Source organism: Sarcophilus harrisii, chromosome 1 (assembly GCF_902635505.1).
Source record: "Sarcophilus harrisii chromosome 1, mSarHar1.11, whole genome shotgun sequence".
NCBI lineage: Eukaryota > Metazoa > Chordata > Mammalia > Dasyuromorphia > Dasyuridae > Sarcophilus > Sarcophilus harrisii.
Window position 1 is genome coordinate 91,778,631 of NC_045426.1, and position 10,323 is coordinate 91,788,953.

Consider the following 10,323-nt stretch of genomic DNA (forward strand, 5'->3'; position numbering starts at 1 on the left):
TTCAATCTGTATTCAGATACAATCAGTTCTTTCTCTGGGTATGGATAGTATTCATTATTATAAGTCCTTCAGAGTAGTCTTGGATCATTGTATTGCTAAGAAAGTCATTTCTAGCTGATCCTCTCACAACATTGTTATTACTTTGTTATACATTACATTTCACTTTGTGTGAGCTCATGGAGGACTTTCCAGATTTTTCTGAGACCATCCTGCTCCTCATGTCCCATAGAATAATAATATTCCATCATAATCACATTCCCCAAATGATGGACATCTCCTTAAGTTCCAAGTCTTTGCCTTGAGAAAAGAGCTGCTATAAATATTTTTGTACATATAGATTTTTCTTTCCTTTTAAAAAAACTCTTTCAGGATATATGCTTAGAAGTAGTATTGTTAGGTCAAAGGAAATGCATGATTTTATAGCCTTTTGGGCATATTTTTTTGATTATTTATCAATTGGGGAATGGCTCATTTTTCTTAAAAATAAATTTGATTCAGTTTGCTATATATTTGAGAAATGATGCCTTCATCAGAGAAGCATGCTTCAAAATTCTTTTCACAATTACTATTGCTAACTGAATTTTCCACCTGTTTATTTTATTCTCTTAATGTTTTTATCCTCTCCCTTTTCAAAAGTGTTTTACTTCTTCCCTAGTATGTCCTCTCTTCTATTACTCTCTTCCCTTCTCATATCCCCTTTCCTTTCTACTTTCTACTTCTACTGGAAGGGCAAGATAGATTTCTATACCTAATTGAGTGTGTATGTTATTTCTTCTCTGAGTCAATTCTGATGAGATTAAGGTTCACTAACTTCCCCTTCCTTCCCCTACACTGTAAAAGCCTTTTCTTGTCTCTTTTGTGGCAGATAATTTACATAATTCCACCTCTTCCTTTCCCTTTCTCTCTGGGAATTTTTTTTTTATTAGTTTATTGATGTGCTGTTCAATTTTTTTTCCTAAGATTGGGTTATTTAAGTATTTTATTTCTTCTGTTACTCTAAGTAATTTATATTTTTGTAGAAATCAATCCTTTTTATTTGGATTGTTAAATTTATTGATATATAATTGGGTAAAATAGCTCACAACAGTTATCTTTATTTCCTCTTCATTTATGATGAATTTACCCCTTTTCTTTTTGGTACTAGTAATTTTCTTTTTTTTTTTTTTTCCTATTTTTAAGTCAAACTAACCAATGGCTTATCTATTTTATTGATTTTTTTTAACCACAAAACTAGCTTCTAGTTTTATTTATTAATTCAATGGTTTTCTTACTTACAGTTTTATTAATCTCTCTTTTGATTTTCAGGATTTCCAATTTGGTGTTTAGTTGGAAATTTTAAATTTGTTCTTTTTCTAGCTTCCTTAGTTGCATTCCCAATTCATTCATCTGCTCTTTTTCTACTTTATTGATGTAAGAGTTTGGAGAATAAAATTCTCCATATGTACTGCTTTGTTTGCAGCCCATCATAAAGAATAAATTTTAAAAGAAGTAGGAAAAACTTTCCTGTGCTAGACAAGACAAAATCATACTTCAGTTCAACTCAGATAAATAGACATGAGTTGACCACTTACTACGTGGAAAGCACTGAGCTAAGCCCTAGGAACAGATGGGCAAAGAGAAAAAGCAATCCTTGTCCTCATGGAGTTTATGTTCTACTGTGAGTAGGATAAGAAACATATACAATGTTAATTCAAATAAATACAAAGACATAAGTTGAAATCAAGCCTTAGACACTTAAGTTACTATGAGACTTTAGACAAATCATTTAAACTCTGTTTTCCTTAGTTTTCTCGTCTATAAAATGGGAATAATAATAGCATCTAACTCCCAGGGTTGTTCTGAGAATCAAATGAAATAATATTTGTAGAATACTTACTTAGCACGACGCCTAACTCAGAGTGATTTATTTTTCTTTTTGAAGAGGACCAATGTTATCACGGGGAACTTGTGCATGAATTGGATTGAAGTGAATCAGAGTTGCACAAAATGCTCAGCCTCACTCTCTCTTACTGAGTCATTGAAATTCAATGACAGGACAAAAATCAGGACCACTGATGATGCCCTGGGATACCTAACCTTGTCCAGAGTAGATGCTATATAAATGCTAGCTAGCTAGCTAGTGGTGGTGGTGATAATAATAATAATAAAGAGTAATTTTAAAGTAATTTAAAATATATATCCAATTATATATCAATAAATTTAACAATCTAAATGAAAAGGATTAATTTCTAAAAAAATATAAATTACTTAGATTAACAGAAGAAATAAAATACTTAAACAACCTAAACTTAAAAAAAAGGAATTGAACAAGGCATCAATAAATCCCCTAATAAATTAAATATATACTACATATATATGTATATAGTATATATTTATGGGGTTTTCACTGACATTTTGCTAAAACGACTTGTGATGTAACGTTTGTCCAAGCCACCAGGTGGCAATGCAAACCCTAACTGCCCCTACTTACTTTCATGGAGTAGGCAAAAGCAGACACAGCTGTTCCTTGCACTAATCACCTCTGTCCTTTCCCTTTCAGAGCTCTTCTGACTGGGATTTATGATAGGACTCTTGGTGACAAGGAGTATCAACTAATTCTATCATAAATCACAATTCATTTGGACTACACCTTCATTCACATAGGATCCCAACTTCATGTGACCCCAGAAGGGATACTGACAGAAATAACCCAAAAGTACATCGACTAGGGGAAATTGATCAATTAATGCATATTGATTAAATTCCTATAGTGTGCCAGGGAGTGTGCTAATCACTGGAGATCCGAAAAAATCCCTCAAGGAATTGTACAATATGCAAGCAATTATATAGTACCAAGCAAACTATATACAAAAAATAGGAAAAAATTAACAGAGGGAATGGAGAGGTGGGAGATGGTCAATGTTGCTGGATTGAAGAATAATGTTGGGGATTACAGCATAAGAAGATTGTATAGGTAGGAGGGGGTTAAATTACATCAAAATATAAGAAATACAGGCTTAAACACACTGGACACGTAAAATTCCAGTGTTGGGAAAGGGTCTAATTCCAACTCCATTCCCCTTGGTTTGTTATGTTCTCTCATTTTCATCATTAAGACCAGCCTCTCTCCAAAGATTGATAGTCAATTGAAGCATGATTAATTGTTGTTTTTCGGTCATTTCTGACTCTTTGTGATACCATTTCAGGTTTTTTTTGGTAAAGATACTAGAATGGTTTGCCAGGTCCTTTTCCTGCTCATTTTCCAGATGAGGAAACTGAGGCAAACAGTTAAGTGACTTGCTAGGGTCACACAGCTACCAAGTGTCTCAGGCCAGATTTGAGATCATGGAAGATGAAGTCTTCTTGTCTTTAGACCTGGCATTGTATCCACTGTGCTACCTAGCTGTCCTAACACCATCCAGCCCCATAGGCATGGCTACTTAATTCTGGTGAGTCACATGAGACACGTACTAATTAGGAGTTTCTGAAAGAGTTAGATCATCGAAGGCCTGGAATTTGCTTTAAGTGTCAAGCCAGCTGGTTCTAAGATGACCACAGGGATAAAGTAAGAATAAAATCAATAAAATTTGAGATGTAGATAAAGGGAGAGGAAAGAGCTCATGCTTAAAATTTTTCTATTCTTAGTAAAATAAGATACAATTTCTCTGTTGATAAGAAGTGAGGGGTGATATGGGAGGCTTAAGGAAAAAAGAGATTTAGAACACAGGTGTCAAATACAACCCTCTCTCTATCTCCACATTAAAATGTTGTGAGGAGGTTTAATAAAATAAATAAAAATACAATGGCACACAGGTAGATAATGTTAGTATGTGGGTTTCTAGGTAATATGCAGCCACTGGGAATCCTTATTTGAGTTTGACATTACTGGTTTAGAGCATCAACTGTAAGGAATGTGATATAATCACTGTTCAGTTGTGTCCAACTCTTTCCTGGCAGAGATACTGGCAAATGGTTTGCCATTTCCTTTTCCAGTTTATTTTACATGTAAGGAAACTGAGGCAAACAGGGGGGGAATTACTTGCTTAAAGTCACACAACTAGTAAGTGTCTGAGGCCAGATTTGAACTGAGGAAGATGAGTTTCCTGACTCCTGCCCTAGTATTTTCTTCATTGTACCATCTGGTTGCTCCCTGTAGTTAATTAGGAAAGACTAAAAGCTGCTCAGACAGTGGCAGACAAAAAAATCCAGATTATCTGTTCTACTTCTCTTTCTGGTGAGAAGCATGTGGGGTATTCAAGGAAATGATGTTTGAAAGAGTTATCTGTTCCCCATGGTCTATAAAGGCAAGCTGTGAAATTTATTTCTTCCCAGCTTTGTGTTTGTCTTCAGAGGAGAGCCTTATGTACTCTGGGGCAAAGAAAGGGATTAGGGATCTGTGCCCATGTATAGTTCTTTCCTTTCCATACTTCAAAAGCAATTAGTGACCTTGGTAGAAACACATACTAAACTGTATGTGCTTGACAAAAATTCCTGGACATCTGACTTTTCTGTGTTTTTTTTTTTTTTTTTTTTTTTTTTTTTCTGAGTATGCCTGAAATGAGGCTGCCTGAAAAGGGACATTTTTACTCCATGAGAAAGCAGCAGCAAGGACATTGATGGAATTCCTGCAGAAACATATGGCAGACATATGTTTCCATGGAGCCTTGAAAGGCAGCATCCTGAGAATGGACTTTTCCCAGCTTTGGTGGTTATTTTGTTGGGCAATTCATGTTCAAGAGTTCCCAAGTTTGAGTTCCTATTTGAAATTCAGGAACTGGCTAGGTAGAGAGAGATTTCCTTAACAGTATACTTCTTCGAAAAAGAAGAGGATTACTAACATGTCTCATAGCTAAAGGTGGGTGTTTTGTGTGCATATGTGCATACATATGCACAAGAAATCTGGAGCACTTCCTTCTTTGCTATTACCATGAATTACTTGGATAGTGCAGTTCTAATGGGATAGGGATGATTTATTTAGCATTTACTAAAACGTTTATTTTCCAAGGAAGGTCAAATCTACAGGGGAATGGATGATACTGTTAGCCTCTATGAGAAATTTTTGGGAAAGAAGAATGTACCAAAATAGTAAGCATTGTACTGTTGGCAAATCCTCATTCAATTTTTCTCTCAAGGAAACTAATCGATTATCTGAGTCCTTCATGTTTTTGTTTCTGTCCATGGGTCATTATGAGTTCTTTTTGTCTTTTGAATTTTCCATAATCATGAAATAAAAGTTGTCCTATGCTTGATATGCATTTAATATCTTAAAAAACTGTACAGGAGCTAGAGACCCTTTAGCACACATTTAGAGAAAACTAGATATAAGATATATTTTGAGTATACTGGAAGATTTTTCTGGAGCATCTCCAGATGGGGGAAACAAGACAAAAAAGAGAAGCCAGGGGCAGCTAGATGATGAAGTAGATGGAGCACCAGCCCTGAAATCAGGAGGAGCTGAGTTCAAATCTGGCCTCAGACATTTAACACTTCCTAGCTGTGTGACCCTGGGCAAGTCACTTAACCCCAATTGCTTCAACAAAAAGAGAGAGAGAGAGAGAGAGAGAGAGAGAGAGAGAGAGAGAGAGAGAGAGAGAGAGAGAGAGAGAGAGAGAGAGAGAGAAAGAGAACCCATTTATGGGTTTGTTCTCAGCATCGAACTTGATTTGTGTGCAATTCTTGGGGGAGAATGGTGGATGCTTTTTATTTGATTATAACTATGGGTTCATTTCATCATTCCATGGAACAAAAGAACTTTTTTCCAAGATAAATTTAATTTTTCCCTTTTTGAGGAGAAACTCACATATTCTTTCTCAGTAGGCAGTAGAATTACTTTAAGATCTACTTTACAGTTGAGAAAACTGGAGCACACAGGGATGTTAAACGATTTGCTTATATGATCAAACAGATTATAAATTTTAGAGCCAGGATTTGAACCTGCATCTCCTTACTGTAGTAATAATCTTTCCATTATAACACCCTATCTCTCTAAATGAACTCAGAAGAATTCAACTTACAGAAAGTCCTAAGAACTATTAGGAACTTAGAAATAATCTGTCCAACTATCTCATCCATAATTAAGAAAATCGAAGTCTAGAGATATTAAATGCCTTGCCTGAAAGCACATAGCTAATAAAGTAACAGAACTAAAATTGAAACTCAGTTTAATTCTAAATTCTGTTATTCCCTTTCCCCTTCAAAGAACATAGCTTCTCAAATTTGGAAACAAGGACTTTATATGTAAATTTAGTAGGCAGCCACCAGGAATGATTTCAGAGGAAAAAAAGAACTAGAAATTCATTTCTGCTTTCTCCATTTCCTTGTTGACAAAATGGGAGCCTTGGGAGAGGGAACTTAAGGGATTCCCACTTACAACGAAAACCATATATTTTATAGGACTGTAGGACTTCACACTAGAGTGGACTTCAGATATAAAAATCAAGGTTACCCAGTGAATTCATAGCAGAACATGAAGGCAGAGAGAACAGTCTAGAAGAAAGCTAGCATCTCACCCGGGAATCAGGGAACTTGGGTTTGAGGACTAACTCTGATATTCTTTAGATGGGAAAGCCCTGGGACTCTTGAATTTTAAATTGAGTATGTGCCCTTAAATGAGGTATGAGCTCACTGGTATTATTCTCTGCTCAAGGGGAAGGTTGGATGAGATGGACTATGAAAACTTGAAATCTAGAGCTTCTGATTGATTAGAAATTGAACGCATTCTCTCCACTAGACTAAAACAAAATGTAAAATGTAGTGACAAAGAAATACTTCACATTTTTGCCAATTGACATCTAGAGCAGGTTATTTAAGTAGCAAGTGGTAAAGAGTCACTAAGAAATGTCTGATTTGCCTTCAGTATCTTCTTTTACTCAGCTATCCCAGGGCCTGAAATTCCCACCTTTTATAACACTTGGGGGTTTAGGAAATATAAGTTCCTATTAAATATAGATGTTAGGGAGGGACAGAAAGCAATACATCTTTAATGAATAGCTTTATTCCCTTATAAGGCTCCAAGGGTAGGGAAGTTTGGATTGGACCTTAAAATCATAGGATTTATAATTATAAGGAACCTTGGAAAGCAATTAGTCTGACTTCATTTTTGCAGAAAAGGAAACAGACTTAGAAAATTAAGTGATTTTTTCCCCCCAAGGTCATAGAATGACTCGCCTGAATTTGAATCTGAATATTTTAGCCTAAACAAATGTATCAGATAATTTTCAACAATTTCATGTTCTGTTTCTCCTACCTGAGTCCTTCATGTTTCTGTTTCTGTCCATGGATCACCATGAATTCTTTGTGTCTTTTGAATTTTCTGTAGTCATGAAAATAAAGGCTGTCCTATACTTGATACACATTTAGTATCTTAAATGACTGCACAAGCGATAGGGACCCTTTGGCCCACATTTGGAGAAAATAAGACACAACATATACTTTGAATATACTGGAGATTTTTCTGGAGCCTCTTTTGATGGGGGAAATAAGACAAAAAAGAGAAACCATTTATGGGTTAGTTCCCAGCATCAAACCTGATTTGTGTGCACTCCAGTTCTTGAGGGAGAATGAGGCTATGAGCAGGTGGATGCTTCTCACTTGATTATAATTATGGGTTTATGTCATCATTCCATAGAACTAAAATTAAATGGTTAATTTTAAGTAAATTTTATCTTTTATTTGGGGACAGGGGAGACCATTTAATCCAATGCCCACATTTTATTGAGGAACTGGTGTCCAGGAAGCAATTTTGAGGGAGGGGAGACCAAGATGGAATGAAATGTGATGGGGTCATGGCAACATACATCTCCAGCTTCCTGGGTTGTCAAAATCAGACTTCCTAATTTTGTTTCAAATTGGTCCATATCTAAAGGCAGCTTCAGTTTGCAGGAAATAACCTAGTTTGATACCTTGACCCACAAGCCATTGCATGATTGTAAATAGGCCACCATAGTTCACAATGTATAGTCATATTGACAAAGTCACCTTAACAAATACTGATTAATCAAATATGTAGGGAACTGAGACAAATTTATAAAAATAAGAGCCATTCCTCAATTGAAAAATTATTAAAGTTTATGATCATGTAGTTCTTTTTCTTGCTATTTTTGCAGCCTAGCTAATATAGAAATATGTTTTGAATGTCTTCACATGTATAATTGAGCTATTGCTTGTCTTCTCAATGAGTGGGGGAGAGGACTGGAAACTCAAAATTCCTACAAAAAGGAAATAAGATAAAAAAAAATAATTTAAAAACTCACTGATTAGAGGCTTATTTGTGAAAGGCATTGGATTCTCTCTTGATTAAGAATATTAGCTTATATTTTGACAGATTTTTTTTTTACTGGTCTTGTCACCCCATTCTCAATAAACTCCAGTGGTTTCCTCTTATCTTCAGTATAAAATACAAAAGTCTCTGCTTGGCACTCAAAACCTTTCACTTCCTAAGTCCCTTTCTAACTTTCTAGGGTTCTTGAATCTTACCTCAGGACACATGATCTTCACTCCACTGATGACAGCCTTCTCTTCTCTGATTACAGACCTCCCTGACTCCCTTTAAGACCCAAATAAAATATTATCTTTTATAAGAAGTCTTCACAAAATTTTCTTAATATATTTGTTTATATGCTATCTTGTCCATTAGATTGAAAACTCTTTAAATCAGGATCTGTCTTTTGCCTTTTTTTGTATCTCCAGTGTTCAGCACAGTACCTGTCACATAGCAGGCACTTAATATTGGTAGATTGATATTCATAATTTTTATTTTAAAAGAATTCCCAAGGGTACTGGGGGACTTCTGCAAGGTTGTTGTTATTTGTTTTTTTGTTCTCGTAAAGGACCATGACATCAGGAAAGAGATGCCATGACATGCAAGTGAATTGGATTTAAGTGGGGGAGGGCTGTGTAAGATCACTGGCCTTACTTTCCCTCCAGAGCCAAATGGGTCCATTGCCAGTTATCTCCAAGGTTACACAGCTACTATGTGTCAGAGGCAGAATTCAGACCCAAGACTTCTTACCTCCTGGATCAGCTTGATAGGACTTGATGTTTTTCTCAAAACAAGTGATCTGAATTCTTGGGGTTGGGTTACTTTACTCTGTATGAATTTGTACCAGTCTTCCCAAGTTTCTTAAAATTTTTATAGCTATTGTTTCTAACAGAACAGTCATCTTCCATTATAATCATAAAACAAAGGTGTGGGGAATGTCCAGCCTGTGGGCTATATGAAGCCTGCAAAATTATTTGCTAAGAAGCAACCATAGACAATGATGAACCAAAAACTAGATACAGCAACCTCCCACTGCTTCAGTTCTAAAAGCTGATCATTCTGTATGGCCTATGAATGATGATATAAACATCCAAATAAGCCTTGAGAGAAAAAAAGTTCCTCACAGTTTATACAATCACTGAACTATTTATTGATTCTCCCATTCAAAAGGCACCTTCTTACCTTCTGTTTTTTTAACTGCTACTAAAAATGTTGCAATGAATGTTTTTGAATAGAAGGAATCTTTTCCTCTAGGTCACTGACTTTTATCAGGTACTCTAACCTTAATTACCTATCTTTATAGCACATAGTAGGTGCTTGATAGATACTTTTCTTCTTCTAGTGACTGAAAGTTGCTGAACTTTTGGGAAAGACTGAGGAAAACATTTTTAGACACAGCTAATATGTTGATTTATTTTTCTTGTCTTTTTTTTTTGTTGTTATGAAGGAGAGTGAGTGGGTGGAGGGGAATCTTTGGGAAATGATTTATTCTTCAATTCAGACAAACTGGACTGCTAACTATTCCTCCATTATATCTTTCCCTCTCCTGCTAGGATAGTAACCATGATCCTAGGCAAAGTTATGCCTAAAACATATGAATTTTATTATTATTAAATTATTATTATATGATATTTTATTAGTTTATTATTAATACAATATAATCATTATGATTAATATCAAATTAATTAATAAAAAGAGATAAATTGAGGAGCATTTTTCACATTTATATAATCTTTATTGCTTTGTTATTATTACCAAAATATACATTATTTGATTTGATCCTCACCACAATTCTGTGAAAAAAAATGAAACAATACTGAATGTATATGAACCAAATATTGCCTCCATGCACCTGTATAATAGGCTAGCTCCCATAGGTGTAGGGAAACTGCTCTCCCAATTCTACCTTTTGACATCTTTGCCTGTCTTCAACTAGAATATTAACATCAACTTCCTGATTGGGATTCCTCACTTCAGTGTCTCTCTTCCTTAATCTATACTGTATATAGCTGCCCAATTAATATTCCTTAAGCCTAAATCTGAACCTGTCACTTCCCTGCCTTCCTATTGCCTGTAGGATGAAA